Raw genomic sequence first — 23,578 nt, 5'->3', positions numbered from 1 at the left:
TCCGGGCACCCCCCTAGTTCAAACACTGTCAAAAAAATGAATGTAAAAATGAACAAGCAGTCGAGATTGCTGCTTTCATTTAATTTAGTAGTTTGTATTTTCATAGCTAAGCAAAAACGGATTTCATCAATCTTAAAACAACGTGCTTTCAAAACAAACAAAAATATTGAATAGAATGAAATAACATAGTATGACATATAATCAGATATGTACAAATATATTCTTACCCTGAAACACAGTAAGTGGCAATTTGTTATTTCATGTTTTTGAAGCTGTTATATATTAGGTGCAAATAGGGACCTTTATCAACTAAATAGTACCAAATAGCCTTTTCAGAGGCCATGACCTAAACAATAAAAATGTTCCAAAACTGGAATGTACATAAACATTAATTGAAAAGTGGAATGTTGCCATTCACCAATCAGGATAGAAAGTCAACAGAATCTATCTGCTGTCTCACATAACTCAACTTGATGAACTCTCTCTCATTCAAGAGGCAGCCGAGAATGTCCCCACAGCTCATTTCAGGGATAATTACTTGTCTGTGTGCTGAGTATTTTACTAGCAGCTGTACCATATAAAGCATAATAACAATGCTTGTACAACAACATTAAAGTGAGTGTAAGTACACCAGCCATAAATGCTAATGATCAAAGAGGGAACCCCCACCTACATAGTATAGTATGTTGCTATGAATAACCCAATGTCTAACAGACGTTATTGCACAAGATCATGTTACTACTGCCACAATGTTTATCGTGCTATTTACCGCGGCTCCACTGAAGCACATGGACCCACCAGTAACAACATTGTGATATCTTGTAAGCTATTTGTCACGCGTTACCAGTTGATAACGGATGCAATAACATCTGCTACAGCTGTATGTTGAGAGGGTTCTGGAGAATAAGGAGTTAAGCCTGTCAAATCCAATGCTATGTCCATGGAGAGTTTTAGAATCTAAAAAAAAGCAGTTGACAGATATCGTCAATCACAAGTAGCAAACTACTTACAACCTTCTTGTAGTCAAATTCATAGCAGTTTTAATAGGACAAACAGTAGAAGCAGATACAACGTTTCACATCCTGTCCCGACCATTCTTCAGGTGAAAATAACAAAACGTAAGCACATCTATATAGACACTAATTGGCACCAAAAAAGTAATTAGCCAGGTAAGTAAATATATACAGAATCCCTTGCTGCAGTGGGAGCACTGTGTGCTGGGTGATAATGGTGAAAGGCAGTGTTGCAGACCTGTCTAAGATGTGTGAATAAAGCCAGGGGGCGCGCACCCTCCAGTTTGCACACCGCTGTGCTACATGGTGGAGGTTTTGTGTCGCCTTTTTCACCCACCATAACTTTCTAAAGTATGATATATATATATATATATATATATATTTGTAACTGTGTTTCCCCCCCCCCCAATCTCCTATTGGCCCCTTACGTGAGGAAACTGCCCCATGTTACATGTACTATAGTGTGGTGCACCTGCTGGCTTACAGAATTCCTGAGTCTTCCGCGGTGATATGGGGAAATACATCAGGACTGGCTCGTGAGGTAATGCTGAGATCTACACACTTCTGGTACAGTGCCTCCATCTCTTCCAGGTCCCCACGACAGCAGGGAGGAGTCTCTGAAAGAGAACCTCTGGGTGCAGCTTCTCCCTGACTGACTCCACTCTCAGGCAAGAAGGTTCTTTCAAAATGGACATCCTTTATTGTCATCTTTAGTGGCAGACTGCCCATCATTGCGGCCGGTCTCTAGCCGCTCATCATAAAGGTTGCCCACCTCAAGGAAGTCCCTGGACACCACTCATAAACAGGGCCCCAGAAGCTGTCCTTGCTCTTCCCTTACTCTCTAATAGAGTAAGGGGAATAGTCTGCCCACCTCTCCCCTGAGGGAGGGCCACAATCCTTGCCAGAGCCCTGGCAATGTGTTGGGTCAGACAGTCTCATTCAGGTGGGATGAGACACTCACACCCACTAAATTCAGGCAGTGTTGCATACTATATTGCTCCAGTAGGCACCACCCCTGTGTCACTGTAATTGGACACAGAGCATGATGTCACTTCCTTCACTACACAATACACATCACAGGGGATGAGGGCAAACCTCATGATTACTCCTGGCAAACCTGCCCTTTTAACAGGGATTATTGCACAGGAGGAGAGAGGCATGTAACCCCAAAATTACACAGGGCTATATATATATATATATATAGATATAGATATATATAATCAAAAAATAAATAGATGATACCGTTCTGTGGCTAACGAAATGCTTTTATTTGTGCCAGAGAGTTGCCTGTGTGCTTCCCGCAGGTAGTCTGTGGTGTTCATTATGACCACTGCTCCTCCCTTGTCCGCAGGTTTGATTGTTATGTTGTGGTTGGCCTTTAGCGATTCTATGGCTCTCCTCTCCATCAGTGTCAGATTATATGTTTGTTTCCTTACTTTGTCCAGGATGGTGGTTTTGGCACTGTGTCTGAAGCTTTCAATGTACCGTCCAATGTCACAGAACGGTATCATCTATTTATTTTTTGATTATTGAAGCTCGGCTAACACGGTACTGATACCTCTACATATATATATATATATATATATATATATATATATATATATATATATATATATATATATATATATATAAAAGAAATATCATTGTATTTTTGTATATATATATATATATATATATATATATATATATATATATATATATATATATATATATATATATATATATATATATATATATATATATATATATATATTTAGAACAGTACTACAACCTGGTGGATCAAATACAAACATTTCTACATTGATTTTATAAAGTGCATAAATACGGTATAACCAACATTTATTGAAAAGTCTGTAGATATCTAGAAAGAGTTCCCTAAGTACAGAGCTAATTGCACCAATCGAGTTCTAGAAAAACAAAAACACCCTTCATTCTTTAAAACCGAAACCCCTCCCATTAGATCTGCAACAAAGGTAAAACACTGCAGTCTAACATTTTACTGTTTGGTTAAAAGCTCAAAATCCATTTAATACGTTTTCAAAATTAGACTCTGGATAAATTCAAATTCTGGATTAAAAAGAACAATGGCAAATTCTACAGAATGTACAATACGTAGGGCTATAAATGGTGCTAAATTGTAAAGCAGTTTAAAACCCATTAAAGTCATGATCCAGATCCAACACTGCAAGGATTAGGAATATGACATGGGAGTTATAAGATTTAGAATAGATGCCTTTTTAAACAGGACCAATATAGATTATTTTAAAGCAATATTGCTTTGATACTGGAAACTGCTAGTAGATTTGATAGTTACATACAGTATGTCAATAGGAGGAAAGAAGCTGAGGTAGGGGCAATTTTTAAAACAAAAATATGTTTTAAGCTTTAAAATGGGAGTGCTCAAATAGTACATTATCTCAAAAGCTGTTAAAAAAACAAACAGTATAAGATGCTTAAAATGATGAAAATATATATTTTTCACTAACACTTTAAATCAGTATATATTTTATATGCATTTACTTTATCCATTAAAGTATATCACACCATGGTTATATATTATGTGAAAAAGTCAACCTTACATTTAGATATCTTCTGGTCACATGTTATTAGGATGCTTCAATCATTTATCTGTGAAGCTCATGTTTCCCCTATAATAAAGTGAAGAATTATTAAACACATCAGGATATATATACTTAGTTAAGTTATGGTGAGTAAAAAAAGTAACAAAAACCCTCCACGGCAAAGCATATAGCAAATGGAAATACAGCTGTATGCTCATTTGCATGTCTTAGGCAGGTCTGCAACCCCGCCTTTCACCATTATCACCCAGCACACAGCACTTCCACTGCAGCAAGGGATTCTGGGAAATGACATGCAAATGAGCACACAGTGCCACTTTTTGCTTCAAAAACCATTTTAACATTGTTCCCTATAGGCTTAAGCTTGCTGCATGGTCACAGCTTTGAGCACCGCCAGGGTTAAGATGCATAGCCAGAAAACCCACCCACAGACAGCCGTTTCGACCTTAATGGGTCTCATCAGTGTGGGGTTGGTTAACTGGCTATGCAAAGCTGAAGCAATGAGGATGGGTTTTACCATACTTAGTTACGTATGTAAGTTAAGTAAAAAAAACAGAGTAAGACATGCAAATGAGCATACAGTTGTATTTCCATTTGCTATATGCTTTGCTGTGGAGGGTTTTTGTCACTTTTTTTACTCACCATAACTTAACTAAGTATGGTAAACCCCATCCTCATTGCTTCATTGCATAGCCAGTTAACCAACCCCACACTGATGAGAACCATTAAGGTCGAAACGGCTGTCTGTGGGTGGGTTTTCTGGGTATGCACCTTAACCCTGGCTGTGCTCAAAGCTGTGACCATGCAGCAAGCTTAAGCCTATAGGGAACCATGTTAAAAATGGTTTTTGAAGCAAAAAGTGGCACTGTGTGCTCATTTCCATGTCATTTCCCAGAATCCCTTGCTGCAGTGGAAGTGCTGTGTGCTGGGTGATAATGGTGAAAGGTGGGGTTGCAGACCTGCCTAAGACATGCAAATGAGCATACAGTTGTATTTCCATTATATATATCTTTCAGGGGCTGTTTATGTGAATGTGTCCTGAAAACGGAATGAATATTAATGTTACAGCTCAATAGTGCCAGAACAGTATATGTTACTGTACATCCGTGTGATCAGGTTCAGTGATAAACAGTACCAACTAACAATATGAGAAGTCCCCATGGCTGCCAAATGTCTTTCATAGGCAGTAATGCTGTAGTAATGCTGTTGATTTGCTGTAGTAATGCTGTTGATTTGCTGCAGATTTGCTGTAGATTTGCTGTAGTAATGCTGTAGTAATGCTGTTGATTTGCTGTAGTAATGCTGTTGATTTGCTGTAGAAATGCTGTAGATTTGCTGTAGTAATGCTGTAGTAATGCTGTAGTAATGCTGTTGATTTGCTGTAGTAATGCTGTAGTAATGCTGTAGTAATGCTGTTGATTTGCTGTAGTAATGCTGTTGATTTGCTGTAGTAATGCTGTTGATTTGCTGTAGCAATGCTGTAGATTTGCTGTAGTAATGCTGTAGTAACGCTGTTGATTTGCAGTAGTAATGCTGTAGTAATGTTGTAGTAATGCTGTTGATTTGCTGTAGTAATGCTGTTGATTTGCTGTAGTAATGCTGTTGATTTGCTGTAGTAATACTGTAGATTTGCTGTAGATTTGCTGTAGTAATGCTGTAGTTTTGCTGTAGTAATACTGTAGTAATGTTGTAGTAATGCTGTTGATTTGCGGTAGTAATTCTGTAGTAATGTTGTTGATTTGCTGTTGTAATGCTGTAGATTTGCTGTAGTAATGCTGTAGATTTGCTGTAGTAATGCTGTAGTAATGCTGTTGATTTGCTGTAGTAATGCTGTTGATTTGCTGTAGTAATGCTGTAGATTTGCTGTAGTAATGCTGTTGATTTGCTGTAGTAATGCTGTTGATTTGCTGTAGTAATGCTGTACATTTGCTGTAGTAATGCTGTTGATTTGCTGTAGTAATCCTGTAGATTTGCTGTAGTAATGCTGTTGATTTGCTGTAGTAATGCTGTTGATTTGCTGTAGTAATGCTGTTGATTTGCTTTAGTAATGCTGTAGATTTGCTGTAGATTTGCTGTAGATTTGCTGTAGTAATGCTGTAGTAATGCTGTTGATTTGCTGTAGTAATGAGGTTGATTTGCTGTAGTAATGCTGTTGATTTGCTGTAGTAATGCTGTTGATTTGCTGTAGTAATCCTGTAGATTTGCTGTAGTAATGCTGTAGTAATGCTGTAGTAATGCTGTTGATTTGCTGTAGTAATGCTGTTGATTTGCTGTAGTAATGCTGTTGATTTGCTGTAGTAATGCTGTAGATTTGCTGTAGTAATGCTGTTGATTTGCTGTAGTAATCCTGTAGATTTGCTGTAGTAATGCTGTAGTAATGCTGTTGATTTGCTGTAGTAATGCTGTTGATTTGCTGTAGTAATGCTGTTGATTTGCTGTAGTAATGCTGTAGATTTGCTGTAGTAATGCTGTAGATTGATTAAATAGATACTGTGGTTTCTAAAGAGTGTTTTTGTTTAGCGTATTTATCTGAGAAACGTGCAGGAGTTTGAAACCTTAAGTGTCTGTCTGATACAGTGGTGCTCAAACTCAAGGGTCATCAACAGAACAGGTTTTCAGGATATCCCTGCTTCAGCATAGGTGGCTCAATCAAAATAGCTGAGCCAATGATTGAGCCACCAGTGCTGAAGCAGGGATATCCTGAAAACTTGACCGGTTGGTAGCCGTTGAGTATTGAGTTTGAGCATCACTGGTCTAATACATTCAGCTTTTCCTAACTGGAACTCAAAGTCATATCCAGTGGCTTAGCTAGATATTCGCGGGCCCCCAGGCAAAACAAATTATAGGGCCCCATTAATATTAATACTCACTGCAAAATTTTCTCCCTCCCTCCACCCTCTCCCTGATCCTCTATCTCATCACTCCTCATATCTCCCCATCCCTCATCATCATTATCTCTCCCCCTCCTCCTCATCTCTCCCCCTCTTAATCTCCTCTCTCCTCCTCATCCCCCCTACTCTCTCTTCCCTATTCCCCCTCCTCTCTCATCCCTCTCCCCCATCCTCCCATCCCATCCTCCCATCCCATCCTCCCATCCTTTCTCCTCCCATCCTTTCTCCTCCCTCCCCCATCCTCTCTCCTCCCCCATCCTCTCTCCTCCCTTCCCCCACCATCCTCTCTCCACCCTTCCCCCACCATCCTCTCTCCTCCCTTCTCCCTTCCTTTCTCCCCACTTAGGATGTGGGGAAAGGTGCTATACTATGTTTCACATAAATCCTTATTTTGTTTGCAGAAGGTTTTTCTACGATTAACTCTCAGCCCCTGTTAATAAAGCATATAATTAGACTCTCATATGCCCAATAACTCTGGTTGTTTAGTGATACAGTATCTAAAAGGTCATTGGGCCTCATGCAGTAAGCGTTGATAAGGGAATTATCGCCATTTTATAGCCAAAATTGGGTTTGAGATTCAGTAAGCGCCGATAAGTGCTTGATATCGCCATGTTTCGGAGCCGATTATTTTGTTATGGGCAGTCGGCTGCCGATAAGCCTGTTTTCGCCACTGATCGCCACTTTTTTAAATCGGCTGGATTCAACAAAAAAAAACAGCTTATCGGGCCTGATCGGCACTACGAAATTGAGATGTTATGGCCAATTTCTCCCGCCAACTAAAGTTGGCAGTTTGGAGGGGAGAACGATCGCTAAGGCTGCCGCAACGGCACTTAGAAAAAAAAAACTTCTGTACATCAATGAAGTCAATGGAGCGGGGACGTATAACAGTATAGTACTGTTTACGTTTCATTGCTCACAATACAAACGTCATTTGCATTACAGTGTGGGGGCATTCCCTGCATTGTGTCACAGCTGACGTGTATTATTTGCATAACATTATACTTTTACATGTTTGCAGCATTTGCGGGTCACATTACTCATCATGTGATGATGTGCCAAGGGAAAATACTATACTCAACTCTTAAAGGAGAACCTCACATCATATCACACATTTTAATGAACTGAGCGACAATTATTTACATGATGTTACACATGTCACACATGTCACACATACACAGTATATTCATCTTCCTTTACATTACACAATGCTAGTAATGTGTCACGCATCTTTAAACGTTCATGTACATCTGTATTCTCATGTTTACATATACTTTTGGGTCCTCCCTATTTTCATGACGTCACTTATTGGACGCTCAATCACATTGCATGTTTACATTGTAACCGTAGCATTACAAGCACTTCAACCTAACATATACACACATGTACAGTAATTCAGCATTGGGACACCTTGTTAACTCATTCTATACCAACTATCCTCCTTACAGAAATGCATGCATATGCACACGACTATTCATTGTTGTCAACATGTCACAATAACATGCCTAATTACACATGTTACACAAAACTTTTCCCACGTCAATCTCAGCCTTTTTGCCTAATTACATGACTGACTGTTGCGTTCACAAGTGTTACATGCATTGCACATGCAACTATTTATTTGCAACCAATGTTTCTACAAAGGTTCACGTCACATCATTGCCAAATATCATCATTCCCTGCAGAATACACACAACAAATACTTATAACAAGAACTGCACACAGCTTGCCACAGAAGTACTTTATTATGTTAATGTAACACCTTGCATTTTACTATGTCACCTGACATCATCACATACTTATTTAAAGGACGCCCATTACCTGATCATTCACAGCTACTCATTTCAAAATGTTGAGATTGTTTAGGAGACGGAGGAACATTCTTTTCTATGACATGCTTGATGATGACGACAATCATATAGGGCAAGGGAGGGACACACCGAGGGACAGTGACAGTGACAGGGACAGTCACGCGGATACGACAGAGACAGGGAGAGGGACAGGAGATCAGAGGAGAAGACAGAGGAGACAAGTTGTGCCTCGTCCGCGTCTGTACAGGGAGAGAACCCTGTTAGATGGGATGAGTGAGGAGGAGATTGTAAGTCGCTATCGTTTGAGTTCAGCAGCAATCTTAGCTCTTTATCAGGAGATAAGGGGAGATTTAGATTTTTTCACAGCCAGAGGTCGTGCAGTCCCTGGGCTTGTTAAAATGCTGTGCTCATTACATTATCTTGCTTCCGCGTCATACCAGACAACTGTGGGCATAGTGGGCGGGGTCTCGCAATCTACATTCTCGCGGGCCTTGACCCAGTTTCTCTATGCACTCAATAGACGCGCTAGGAATTATATTCATTTTCCTACAGAGGCGACAGAGTGGCTGGAAGTCAGGACTGGCTTTTATAATATAGCAGGGATACCATGTGTGCTGGGTGCAATCGATTGCACACATGTTGCTTTGATTGCACCTAGTCAGAGTGAGCATGTGTACCGCAATCGTAAGCACTACCATTCACTCAATGTACAGGTGGTATGTGATGCGACGATGAGGATAATGCATGTGGTACCCAAATTCCCTGGTTCCAGTCACGATTCCTCCATCCTGAGGAACTCTTCAGTCTTCCATGCGTTCGAAGAGGGACATTTTGAACATGGTTGGCTGCTGGGTGAGTACACATTTACATGTTCTAACACAAAACACATTTTTATTTAGGAATGTTGGCATTGTACAATTTGATCACTAATGTCAGCTTATGTGTGCTCCATTCATTATAGGTGACTCAGGATACGGAATTAGGCCGTGGCTCTTGACTCCGGTGCTAAACCCTCAAACTGAAGCAGAGGACAGGTACAATGCAGCCCATATATCTACAAGATCTGTTATAGAGAGGACATTTGGCCTACTCAAGACCAGATTTAGGTGTCTGGACAGAACTGGTGGGGCTCTTCTATACAAGCCTCAAAAAGTGTCTGATATTATCCTTGCCTGTTGCATTTTGCACAATGTTGCACTGAGGCACAATGTACAGTCAGACCTAGCTGAGCCTGTGGTAGACGAGCATCCCACCCATGTAGCTGCTGAAAATGAACAAACAGCCAGTGGTGGCCAGACACGCCAGAATCTCATCAATTCATTTTTTTCTTGTAAGTAAAAACATATATGTTCCAAGTTCTACTTTTATAGTTACATTATGTTATCTTAACAATAATGTTTTTTTATATACCCTTCTGGTAGGACACAGATGAATATGGGTTGCACACCTTTCTTTTCTCTGCTGTGTGCACAAAGGGATGTGGCACCGGTATGTTATTGTTGCACAGGTTATATAATCCCTCTTCAATTGTACTTTAGTTGTGTGTATGTGAATACAACTGGGGTAACAAAGCACTAATATTTTAGCATTGTGTTGTTCCTTATGCTAACACAATACACATATTATGCCCATACTCATTCATGCTTCTAGTATGCTTACATACAATGTTATTGGTGCAGTGTAACATGTACATCCATATGATGTGTACACCAGGCTGATTTACATTTTGAATGTCATGAAATATACATGGTGTTGCACATTTAACACCAAATACACACTTTGCTGTGTTGTTTACGGTACTGAAGATGGCATGTCAATGTTTGCAATTTATATATTGTTCCTTTGCATTATAGGTATATCTCCAGTATGACTGATCATGGTATGTATATTTGCTGACATCTCTCATAAGGTGTGCCTACATCAATCTTCCTATAATTATTTGTATTAAAAACCCAACATATTGGTTTAAACACAAATGTTACATATATGTACTTTCTGTATCATGTATATGCATTTAGCTACTCTTGAGCTTTCATGTGCATTGTATTAGAAAATGATTACTCCCATTTCATCACATTTTATGTATGTTTCCTTATAAATTCCATTAATGTAATATAGAGGTGTTTGGAGACAAGGGGATAACTGTAGTTATTTCTTTACTTACGGGAGATCATTCATCACGGATGAAATTGACTGATCATAAAACTCCATGCATGAATGCCTGCAATCACAACAATGCGTACTACATCTTATATTTAGCAATGTTGGTGTTTTGTAATGCTAGGAATTAATAGTCAACATTAATTTAAATTTGTGACATGTGTATGTATAAGTCACACGTGTGTGGATGTGTCCTACATGTACCAAGTGTTAAACTGTTAACAGAGAAGACAAATTTGTCGCTAATGTTACTGTCATTTAGCATTTATAATTTACCAATATGACAATGTTGGTAATATTTTTGGAATATAAATCACGTCACTTCATCATTATCATGATGATAATTATCAAGTATTTTCACAATTGTAACGTCAATCACGTGCACATTAGCATAGACACACTTTGTAAGACAACTGTTTGTGTCTGTATCAATTTGTGTAGGATCCATGTATAACACCGACAAATGATAACACCAGCTTTATTATGGTAGCTTATATCATCATATTGACTATACTATGTATTTTTAGAACGTTTAATAAACACAGTAAACTATAGTTAGTTAGGTTAATGAAATATACACAGAAACGTACTTCATTACATGATGTTGATGTCATATTCAGAACTTCATGCATTGTAGGGGACCACAACATCTGGCCAATAACATTATTTGCTACAGTCCCAAACCATTTTATCAACATACCCATGTAACAAGAGATTTTTAACAATAAATGGCTAGTTGGTTGTAAGTGTCCTTTACATTGGGAGGAGTGGCTCAGTGAGTAAAGACACACACTGGCACTGAGAGTTTGAAGCAGGGGAGTCTGGTTCAATTCCCGGTGTCGGCTCCTTGTGACCTTGGGCAAGTCACTTTATCTCCCTGTGGCTCAGGCGGCAAAAAATAAATTGTAAGTTCCACGGGCCAGGGACCTCAGCCTGAAAAATGTGTCTGTAAAGCGCTGTGTACAACTAGCAGCGCTATACATGAACATGCTCATATTATAATTCTTATTATTCTTATTATTATTGTTACATAGTTTCGACAGTCATACGTTCCATTACACAATAGAATACACAAATGTGTTAGCAGAGTGGGAATGGTTGTTATATATAAAACACACCATGCCATAAAATGATAGTAGTCATTAAAGAACACTCAATAAAAATTCATGAGGCACTATTTTGCAACATCATTATGTTAATTAAGTGCTTATGCAATATAGGCATAAGGGTATCACATTTTTAATTGTTTGTTAATAAGCGCTGCAAGCAATATAAAATTAGTTCCATATGTAGTATAGTAGTCGGTGGCTCCTCCTCACAATCATCTCATATAAAGGTAGACTCTTCTGAAATCATACATTGATCCGATTGTATCTTCCCCGACATCTCTGAAATACAGCAAACACATGATGGTCAAATATGGCACCTTACTATATATGTATCCGTGACAACGCATTACACAGCTCTATATGATTGTGTACATACACACGTCACTCACTTATATGTTAGAAGTACAAGTGTACATCAGTATGTAATGTTTCTTTAAATTTGTAGCAGGCATAACTATGTATATGATGTGAACGTTGCCTGTATACTGACAAATGTGCGCGCACATCTTAGTGTGCGCACGCACTTCACGCTTGGCTGCACTAACTGTTAGCGCATGCGCAAAACAAAGCGTACGTTGTGCGTTCAATACATCTTGAAAATACCATTAAACATAAAATCTTTATTTCAAATACAATGAATACGAAACTACATTCGTTCTAAACAAGTACATCTGTATTCTTTTTAAACAGACGTGTTTGGACAGAAAGGACGGCCGATAACACAATGCGCAAATGCAATACGTGTGACGTCATGTTAAACCAGCGTGAAACGCACGCTAACACTCCTCCCACTCAATTAACATTCGGCTAACGCCCACTTTACGGCTACAAACACTGAGCCGCACACATGACACACTGCAGTTACCGTTACTATAACAAAACATGACAGCCAATAGGCTTTGAGGCGCGCACGTCGCTTGGGGCGGGACTTACATCCGTAATCCTTTTTAAGGACGCCTTGGGCCATGACAAGGGTCCCACGTCATACGTGGTGGACCCGCTTTTAAATGTTGCATGATAACAAAATAGGTATGTGTTAGAGTTATGTTAAAATGTTGCTAATATGGTTAAAGGGATAGGAAAGTACGTATATTTATTCCGTCAGCAATGTGTACTACTCTTTCAGGTTATACTATATTGTATTCGGCAACAATTTCTTTGTGATCGCTACATGTTATGCAGTCTGCAATGTTACGCTGTATCCACGCATTGAAAGGGAAAATGGTGGTTACAAAAAAAAAAAAAAACATTTAAACGCACAGTCAACGCATAACGGTTGTTATATTTACCATTCTTCTAGAATTAACTGTTCGTCTGGCTGCAACTGGTCGCTCCAGAAATGCAAGGCATTTTCATCCACGCTTGACCCACCCGCTGAATCCAGTATGACACACATCTCCTCCATGAAGCGCTCATAGGAATCGCCACTGCTTTCTTCAAACAATTGGTCGGGAGGTAGGTTCATTTCTTCTGGTTCCCATTCCAATGCATTTTCAGCTGAAAGGCTTGGTACATAATCATAGTACTTTTGTTGTTGTACAATGTGGGTTTCAGGAATGGAGGGTGCAGATATTGCAGCAGGTATCGATTCACACGGAACAGTAGTAGCGGATCCATTGCTATTGGCATTAGGAATAAATATGCCTTTCACAACAATATATGTGCCCTCTTTCAGGGTAAAATGCTTTTCCTTTGCAATCTTCCAGAAACCATAGGTGTGTTCTAGCTTATCCTGCACACGTTCAAAAAAGTCATTAGTTGATAAAGTGAATCTTATTGATGAATTAAAATTCCGCGCATGCCTACGGTCTTGGTAATAAGGATATTTAGCTCGAATCAAATCATAGATTTGGCGTGTGCTTGCTTTGTGTCCGCGACTGTTTAAAATTGCTTCTGAAACCATGTACTTATACCCTAAAAGGGGATTCATATTGTTAACGAATTCATCAGCCATGTCAGAGTAGCACAAAAGATGTGTGCAGTTCTGTCTTCTTTGCTCATCAAAATGATTCTGCTCAATGGCTAACAAATTCCTGTGTTTCGTTTTCAAGGTCAACAAAAGTAACTACTTTTACTCCTTATTTCAAACGCCAATTGGATGTGTCCTTTTAATTGGGTTAAGTTTTGTGGTTAGTGATAGGCGAATGTGGGAAAAACATGTATCATTTTTTTATCTCGTTTGTGAAAACATTCCTACACTTATTTCAGTAACATTGAGTTTTCTAGAAAAATAACAAAGAGCACTGTGTGAAAATAGTGCTTAGACAGCTATATCAGTAAATACACACACCTGCAAAATGAAATGTTTTTTTCCCACATACATTTCTGTGTGTATTTGAAAGTCTGGTTAACTACCTGTCTGCATGAGTTTAAATACGTGTGTATCTATATATATATATATATATCTCTCATAAAAATATATATATATATAGTGTATATTGTACTATATGTATAGTGTGTGTGTGTGTGTGTGTGTGTATATATATATATGTATATATATATATATATATATATATATATATATATATATTATGTATCTTTTTTTTTTTTTATATTGCAGGAGTACACACAACATATTGATGGCAGTAAGTAGGCCTTGTATGAAACCTATTTAAATGGTGATAAACATGAGTGAATTAAGTAATAAACATTTGTTTGCACCCAATAATGTTAGAGGCTCACACTTAGTATAGTTGTCAAACATTAGGCCTGTATTATTAAAATAGTGTGTTTTCACAAGGAAGCATGAAGTGTATGTTTTTTGTAAATACATCTATACCAGTTTAGATAGTACTATATATACACACACACACACACACAGTGTGTGTCTGTGTGTGTGTGTGTGCATATATCAATACATACTACATATATATTAGTATCAATTCAGAGATGTTCTTGAAACAAGAACACATAAATGATTAAAGGACAACATTACAATGGCCACCAAAGGTAAGTAATATTTAACACAAAATCCTGCTGTACACGTACAAGAAAGATGTTTGCAGTTAAATAGGTGCTTTTATAATTGCATGAAAATAATATGCACATGCAATGATTACATCAATTAACACACCCAAATGCAATGTTTTGCTGCAAAGTCAATGGCAGCTTCTCTAAACTTAGCAACTGGCTCCTGGTGGACCATTACTGAACAGACGATTAAAACATAAATATTTATAACACTATTCATTAATTAGGAGTGTTAACATTTCCAAAACTTCACGTGTACAAGAACATACTTGAAAGTTTGGAAACAACACAGTCTTCAGCATACATACAATAGTAATTAGATAATCTGAAGTCAACAAAACAAGGCCAAAGACATATTTTCTGAATTATAACATTTATTTTTTTTGTTCCTTTTGCGAGCGAGTAACAGGCCTGCTTGTTGTCTCTTGAATTTTCCTTTTTCTTTTGCCACCAACTTTAGGCACAACAGAGCCACTTTGAGTGGCCTCTGGCACTTCACGGGCAGGGCTTGTGGCCAGTGACTGTTCACCTACGGGGCTTGTGGCCAGTGACTCACCTACAGGGCTTGTGGCCAGTGACTCACCTACAGGGCTTTTGGGCAGTGATTCACCTACAGGGCTTTTGGGCAGCGATTCACCTACAGGGCTTTTGGGCAGCGATTCACCTACAGGGCTTTTGGGCAGCGATTCACCTACAGGGCTTTTGGGCAGCGATTCACCTACAGGGCTTTTGGGCAGCGATTCACCTACAGGGCTTTTGGCCAGTGACTCACCTACAGGGCTTTTGGGTAGTGACTGTTCACGGACAGGGCTTGTGCCCACTGACACATGTGAGCAAGTTGGTAGACACTGCACAAGTGATGGTTGGTCTGTTTCATGTGTGTCTTGTTTTGTTTTTGTCGCCTCCTTTGTAGGTGTCTGCTGCTGAATTTGTACAGATGGCAGCGGTAGGATGTCATCAGGAACCTGCACAGCAATGTCTGCTACTTGACCGGTAACATTTGGGCCTGGTGAATGAATATCAGATGAATGTGGTGAAAACTGACCTGCATGAACAGATCCTGGCTGAGAGGTGTTGAATTGTGGTACATTAGTCATTCTCCAGTAATTAGCTTGTGTTTGCTGAACAACTAATGCTTCGAATGAGGTGTTGATTTTTTGCAACTGTTTAGGCACTTCAATGAAGACTCTGTGGAGATGTGCCAATTGTGAAACTGTTTCTTCCTGCAGTGCAATCATCCTTTCCAGCACTGTTCAGGTCAGAATGGCGACGATTTTCTGCTTCCACAATTTTTCCCTCAGAAGCTACAATTGCATCATATGTGGTATTTGCTGGACGTTTTGGCGGTAAAACAGTTTCAATTGGAACCTCTTCATGGTCACTTGCTTGTATTTGTGTGTCTATGGCGGCGGCGGCGGCGGCATCATCATCATCATCATCATCATCATCATCATCATCATCATCAAAATCCTCTTCATCATGTTCTACAAATAAATGTACACATTATTAAATGGCATGTTAATCTCTGCTGTGTTACTATGTAATTGTACTGTGTCATAAGTAACAACTAACATGTTTCCATACGTTTTATAACCTCACATTAAAAACTACCTTGACTTAAGAATAATGTTTGGACTCAGTATGAAATATGAGTGAATGAAAACTTGCTGTAAACTCACAACTCCTACATGATAGTTAACATCACTAACATAATACAAGTTGCCTTACACTTCATTTTCACTGACACTAAGTAATCCTATTTAAAGAAGATGTGCAAAACAAATAATGAACATGACAACATAACATATAGAAGAGCACATATTATATGGCCACCAACTGATACACTCACCTTCTAGGTGTGTTGAGCTGGCTGACCCAGGTGAAGACACTTGTTCCCTCTCAGGTGACACTATATATAACAATAACATAAATTTTACATTTACATGTGTAAATATTGAACAAACAGTTATTGTATGTTCTGTATTTATGAGTACGTAACAGCATCAGTTCCTTAACCCAAAATGTGTGTGTGAAAGTGAACATAAATAGTTGTAATAACAATGTACATGCCTGTGTACTTAGAACTTTTGAGTTCCCTAACATAAAACATACTATGTTTCTGCAGTAATGCGTGAGGATAAATAGATAAAATTTGTACATAAAAATCATATGTTGTGTAGTGATATCAGTATCATAATGTACATAACTATCATGAGATGACCATTCACAATGGTTATCATGAAGGTGGTCATATTGCAAAAAGTGTTGTTTTTGGTAGAGGATATGTGTGGTACATTAATATAAGATGTGGCACACCTGAATGTGGCTGTGACTCAACAAGACAACACATGCAGTGTGTGATAATGTGTCGTTGATAGTAGTAGTTCAACTATAGATATGAGTGAACTAATGTGTGAGGTACGCTTTGATAAGTAATGAGTTGTTGGGGCATTTAGTAGCTAAAGTGAAGCTTTCAAATGAGTGTGATTAACTTCAGTTGTGCTAGTCATGTTGTAAGAACGGTATTCCCTTCCCCAAAAAGCCTAATCAGCCACACCTTTCAATTACTTGAAACAGGTGAAAATGGTGTGAACTAAGTTGACCCTAAAATGAGGCTGTAATTAGTGTGTGTGCTGAACCCCACCCCCTCTGTTGAAGTGTATGCTGTGATGAGATATTAATTGCAGCTGCTTTAACACAATGGTAGATGAGCTAAATAGTCGTGTGCAGTTTTTAAGTTATGAAAACAATGACATAAAATATGATACGTGTGCCTCATTATGCTGTCTGTATATGACTTAAAGCAAAAATGGACCTTTTCATAAACAACTATAGATGTGTTAGTGCAAGTGATGTTTGTAGGCCGTTGCATGCAATATATTTGATGCATGCTTAAAATAGGCAGTAATGTCATGTTTGTCGGAGTAAAATAAATAAAATACACAATAATATTATACATATTTCTGTTCTGTACCTGTAGCTAGTAATAATTTCTGATTAACATGTGTTACACATGTGTACTACCCTGTTGTTCCCCATCTTCGCCCACCATCAATTGCTTCCACTGCAGCAATGCATTTTGGGAATTCACATGTAAATGAGCACGCAATGGCACGTGCTATATTAGTTACTGCTTTTAGTAGGACTACAACATATATGTCTATTTTGAGATATATATATATACAGAATCAGACATATACATATATAGATGCAGGTATGCTTATATTGTGAAGACAGTATAAAAAGCAGTGTAACTATGCAAAATAACTGTAAGCAACGACACGCCTAGTACAGTAATATTTCTCACCTGGTGGAAATTGTGAGGGGTAAATTCCTATATCACGGTCACCAGGTAAGCCTTCCACGACGACGGGAAGTAATTTTGCCCGAAGCAGCTCCTCCAATGGACTTAATATGAGACATTGTGGTGTGGGCCCACCTCCAGTGCCAGTAGCATGCACGCGTTGGTGTTGTATTTTCTTTTTCAATTTGGACCTAATATCATCAAATCTCTTGTGACAATTCCGCTTGTCCCTCACATGATTCCCACACGCATTGACACCAATGACTATTGTGTCCCACATTTCTTTTCTGCTTGCTGAACTTGTCCGCCCTTGAAAAACATATAAAATATATGAGGTAAATGATTAATAATAGAAGCACCAGTTTCCTACACTGCTAGCTGTTCCAAGAGATAGCAAACATGCTGTTTTATGTGTAATATGTGAAGCACATGAGCATTCACTACTAAACCTATACATGTAAGCAAGCTTGCATTCATATTGTATGCAGTTATGGCAAATTGACCGCCTGTGTTTAGTTGTCCTTGTAAGGCATGATAAAAAGCTGTGTTTCCAGACTAATTAACATAGAAAGATATTCTGAACCCATATTTGCATATGAACAAAACTCAGATGACCTAGGATCACATGTATTTGAATAATAAATGTAAAGGTACACTTACCTAGTAAATGTCCATATATACTGTCATAGTGCTCCAGAATGCCAGTGACAAGAGCTGTATTTTCCTGGTCATTGAAGCGAGGATTACGTGGCTTCTCCACACGTTTCTTCCGAGCAGGTTTAGGGTCAGAGCTTGGCTGGTGCTGACTGGACTCTCCTTCTTCCAATGGAAGAGCCTCCAAAAGCTGCCCACCAGCAAGCACGCCACCACCAGACACCCCATCAGCAACTGCGCCACCAGCAGCACTCACAGCACCAGCACTCCCACTCCTAGCACCAGCACTCCCACTCCTAGCACCAGCACTCCCACTCCTAGCACCAGCACTCCCACTCCCAGCAACAGCACTCCCACTCCCAGCAACAACACTCCCAGCAACAGCACTCCCACTCACAGCAACAGCACTCCCTCTCACAGCAACAGCACTCCCACTCCCAGCACCAGCACTCCCACTCCCAGCAACACCACTCGGTGCACCAGCAACATCACTCCCCTGAACAGTACGTTCACTCCGACGCGTACTCGCACGAGTAGCACTCCCACTCCCACCAGCATCACTCTTCCCACGCTTTGCGGGCATACTTCCAGCACTCACAAAAAACAGACAACTAATGTACAGCCAATCACACGAAACACTTCCACATATAAAACAAGACAAAGATGTAAACAAAACAACAATGGACAAAGCTCACCCAATACACAACAAGTCTCTCCGTCAATATGCAAATGTTCAATCAGCCAGCTCTGTGCGTCTCTCTCTCTCTCACTCCCAACAACACAGAGAATGATTAGCAGTACACGTTGCCTTTAAATATGGCGCGCAATCCAAAACATGCTTGTTTCGCCTGAGCAAGATTTGTGATTGGGCAACCTATCAGCACCCCGCCACGCACGCCGATACACCTGTGTGTGATCGGATAATCATCGTGAGAGTGGGCGGATTTGTTTTCGGGTTGATTTTGAATGTATTCGGCACTTACTGCATACGGAGAGGAAAAATCGCCATTAACATGACTAATCGGTAAGCTTGCCGATTTCACTTAATCGACGCTTACTGCATGAGGCCCATTGTCTTTCTAGATTAAAGCCATTCTGTAGATAAGTAGGGATATCGTTCTGTCAGTTTGAAAACTGCTTGAGGTTCCTATCTGTTGAATCTACAAGGATATTTCAATAACACAATTGGTGCAAGGATTTAAAAAGCGTAACTTTATGCAATCTTCAGAGCTCTGTTTCTTTTACGTAAATTGAAAGTCCTTATTGCTAAATATATAGACAACATTGAACTAAAGCGCGGAACTGAAAAAAGTGGAGGTGACGTGCAGTTCTTCCTACCTGGGTAATTATTTCATGGCTCATTTTTTATTCTGTTGAATGTAGAAATAGGTGCACTCACAACTACATTGAACATCTGCCACAGGTGCTCTGGAAGCCCTAGCTTGTGGAGGTCCAGCAGAATCAGAAAAGAGAGAAGCCGGCACTCCAGTGGGCTTAGCAAAAAAGGTTTAGTGAAGTTTTAATAAAAGGATCCTAGAGCGGACCTTCACTAACCATTTTTTGCAAAGCTCGCTGGAGTGCCGCTTTCATTCCTTTCTGATTCTTTCTTTTATTCTAACATGATCTGGCTGGACCTGGGAAGCCCAGAGGTGGATTTCCCGCAAGGCTGAATAGGCTATAGCAGCAATTTCGGGGGGGGGGGGAGAATTTGTGTGTTTGTGTGTTGAGAGGGTCTTACCTTCTCCGGAGTGATCCCCCTCCTATAGTGTCATGGCGACCCGGCGGCAAATGACTCTGTGACATCACATGAGGATACGTTGCCATGACAACGTGGCATCCCATGCCGCCATGACATTGCAGGAGGAAGGCCACACCCCCCGCTGCCAACATGAGTCTATGAGCGGCAGAAGGTTAAATCCGCCACTGGTTAAGCCCACAGAACTCTTAGCAGAACCCCCTCCCACGCCCCTCTCCCCCCCAAGATCATTTAAGAATTAAGTTCTAATTTTCCTGTTCAGAAGGGAAATAGATTCATCAGCAACATGGACCCATTTCAATCAGTGAGGGGAGAGTGTCTCTATAACACACACTGTTTTCATCAATCATTTGATGCCTCCCTTGGTCTGTGTTTTACAGCAACAAAAAATGTATTTGTAGGTCTTGTTAAACAGCCGCCACTGCTTATACGGTGCAGTACATACACGAATACTGCACCGACACACTTTATTCGAGCAAATACCCAGTATGTACCTGGCAGATACCTGGAATGCGCCGCTCCTCACCTCTGACAAGCCCCGTTGCGTTTGCCTTCCCAGCCATGGTTCATGCCTGGCTGACGGGCGGCTGATCTGTTAAATGATAATGATTAGGATTTAATAGGCTGCAATGCTTCGCGTGTCTACCAGATGGCATAAATTCATGAATTGTAATGCAGTATATATATATATACTGTGCAGTATTGCAGCCAGAGGGAATAAAATGCTTCAATCCCTGCCTGGAAAATACCTCAATGCACTCGGGCAGAAAACAGTCACAAACCTCAATACACCCGGGTATACCCGAATTCGTGGGACTAGCCGAGCTCGAATAAAGTGTGTCGCCAGTGTATGTATGGTCCATATTGTTTTTCAACCTAGTGTTAATGTAGACAGTTTAGTTCCCAGCATACAATTGTTTGAATTACACTAGAGGTGTGCAAATGAGTTTCACATGGCTTCCTGTGCAACTCATTCAATTGAAATGACGCGATAAAGCTTCAGGCATAAAACAAGCTGGTATGAGGCCTGAGATGAGAATAAATGCTGAAATGAATGTCATGTTGCTATTATGAAGTCATTTAGAGAAGCTGAGGTTCTGTATGTGGGCTCATACCGTATACTGACAATTTGGCACCATTTGTAATACCCGTCTAAATAATCCCGGCATGTAAATATGAGAAAAGAATGTCGCATCCCTTTTACACCTGAGCTATTAATTGTTCTTATATATTGTTGTGCAAAATTGCCATAAATACTGTAGTGCCGATGGTTATTCTAACACAAACCAGTGGCAATCGCCAAAAAGACCCAGGTACATGCTGGGTACATGCTGGGTACATGCTGGGTCGTGTTTAAGGCAAGTTTAAGGCATTTCTGCATTGACTAATGGCCCATCAGATAAACAGCAAGGGTCCCTGGCAGTCCCATTCAAACTGAATGGGACTGCCAGGGACCCCTGCTGTGTTAATCCGATGGGTCATTAGTCAATGCAGAAATGCCTTAAACTTGCCTTAAACTAGCAAGGTAACACCCAGCATGTACCCAGTCTGTACCACCAAAAATGATCACCAGATCCTCAATGATACTTGCCATGAGGCTAGGAGACAGGTAATGCTTGAGACTGTTATACTCTCGATAAAAGAAACTTTAAAGGTGAATTTTCTGTAAAACAGCATCCGCATTTCATTCAGTTGAAGCAACCTCAATTATTTAGCAGCTTATTTAGAGTTGCCAATTAGTGCTAATACGCATTTAACAATTTAATTTTATTCAATCGTAATGGGGATAATTACTTTTATTGAGAAGCCATTAAGGCAGAAGTTGCTTCAGAGGTGTTGTCCCTTTAATGAACCTGAACCAATAGCAGTGGCATGTTTAAGCGATTAAGGCCCACATTTACTAAATGGTGCTATTACACAAGACCTTTCCTGCGCCACAAGACACTTTACAGAGGACTTGAATTAGCAATAAGGTGTCTTCTGACCCACTTAGTAACTGTGGGTCCAAGTCCTATATTTACTGAGTAGTGAAATGCCATTCCAATTACTTGATTGTCTACTTCCACCACCCCTTGACTCTTCTGCTTGCCCATCTGAGGAAGGGTCAGAGCATGATTGAAGGACAAACTTGATTGACTTACTTTATGCTTGTCAGCATCCCTCTGGTAAAAGAAGAACCTTTCTTAATACCCACAGACACCACAACTGTATGGAACTGCCATGCGGTTACTAATGGGTTAGTTTAGTAAGTTTGGACATTGACTCTCCCAGTAGCTAGTTGTAGAGGTTTAGGCTGCATTGTAGAAAAGACCGGCCCAATCCCCTGTACAGTGGGAGGTCACTTAAAGAGGATTTTTCATCTGAGTTTTTTATTTATTTTTAACCTAGGTGGGAAGCAGGGAGTCTCCAGAGCTGAACCATGTTAATTTCAGCTCCTGGGACACCCTGCACCCCAAGATATTTACCTGTGAAGGGGCTGCCGGTCGCAGTCCCAGCTGTGGGGAGGAAAATGGATGTTTAAAGGCCAAGCGAGCCAATAAGAAGCCATGACAACTTCCTGTTAGCCCCTGTGACTTTTAAACAGGATTGAGCTACCGGCATCACCTTTAAAGACAAAATATCTCAGGGATTAGGAGGTCTCCAGAGCTGAAATTAACGCGGTTCAGCTCTGGAGACCCAATATAAAATTACATTTAAATTTTTTTAGGAAATGCGTTTTTTAAGTTCTGGCAGTGTCTGGGAGCCTGGGAGATTAACTAGTGCCCCTATGAGATAATCAAGTGCAAGATAGAAAGGTCAGCAGGGGACCAGTGAAAAATTGAGCATCCCAAAGGAGATAGGATCATATTATCTAAACCTAAGAAAGGCTCACTCTGGCCCAAAGTCTCCCCTTAATTAGCACCTATTGCCTCAAGGGTTAAGCCCGGGAAGCATCCTGTTTGGTCACATATATTGTTTGCGGTGAAATTACTATGTGCTCATGGTATTTTTGCAGTGTGTTCCATAAAGAACCTTATTTCTTTGTTTTTTTATAGTCCCTGGCATCCTTAAAATCTTCCTCTGCTTGCCCCCCTTTTAAAACATGGCTACCTCCAAAATTTCCAGAGACCATTTATGGTCCAGCAGCACAGCACAGGTTGCATTCCAACAGCCCCTGTTGAATGGTCTGGTTATACAGATGCCTCTCATGTCAAATGTTTGCTTTAAGGATTATTACATTTAATTAAGAAAGTTCATTATGGTACGTTGTGAAGTTGCTTGCAAAATGTTTTCGTGAGTTAAGTGGCATTGCACCTTTCAGGTTGAATTTCCTACCTGTAGAAGCCAAAAGCAG

This window comes from Ascaphus truei, chromosome 1 (assembly GCF_040206685.1).
Source record: "Ascaphus truei isolate aAscTru1 chromosome 1, aAscTru1.hap1, whole genome shotgun sequence".
Lineage (NCBI taxonomy): Eukaryota > Metazoa > Chordata > Amphibia > Anura > Ascaphidae > Ascaphus > Ascaphus truei.
The sequence above is the reverse complement of the archived record's forward strand: the minus strand, read 5'-3'. Positions refer to the sequence as shown.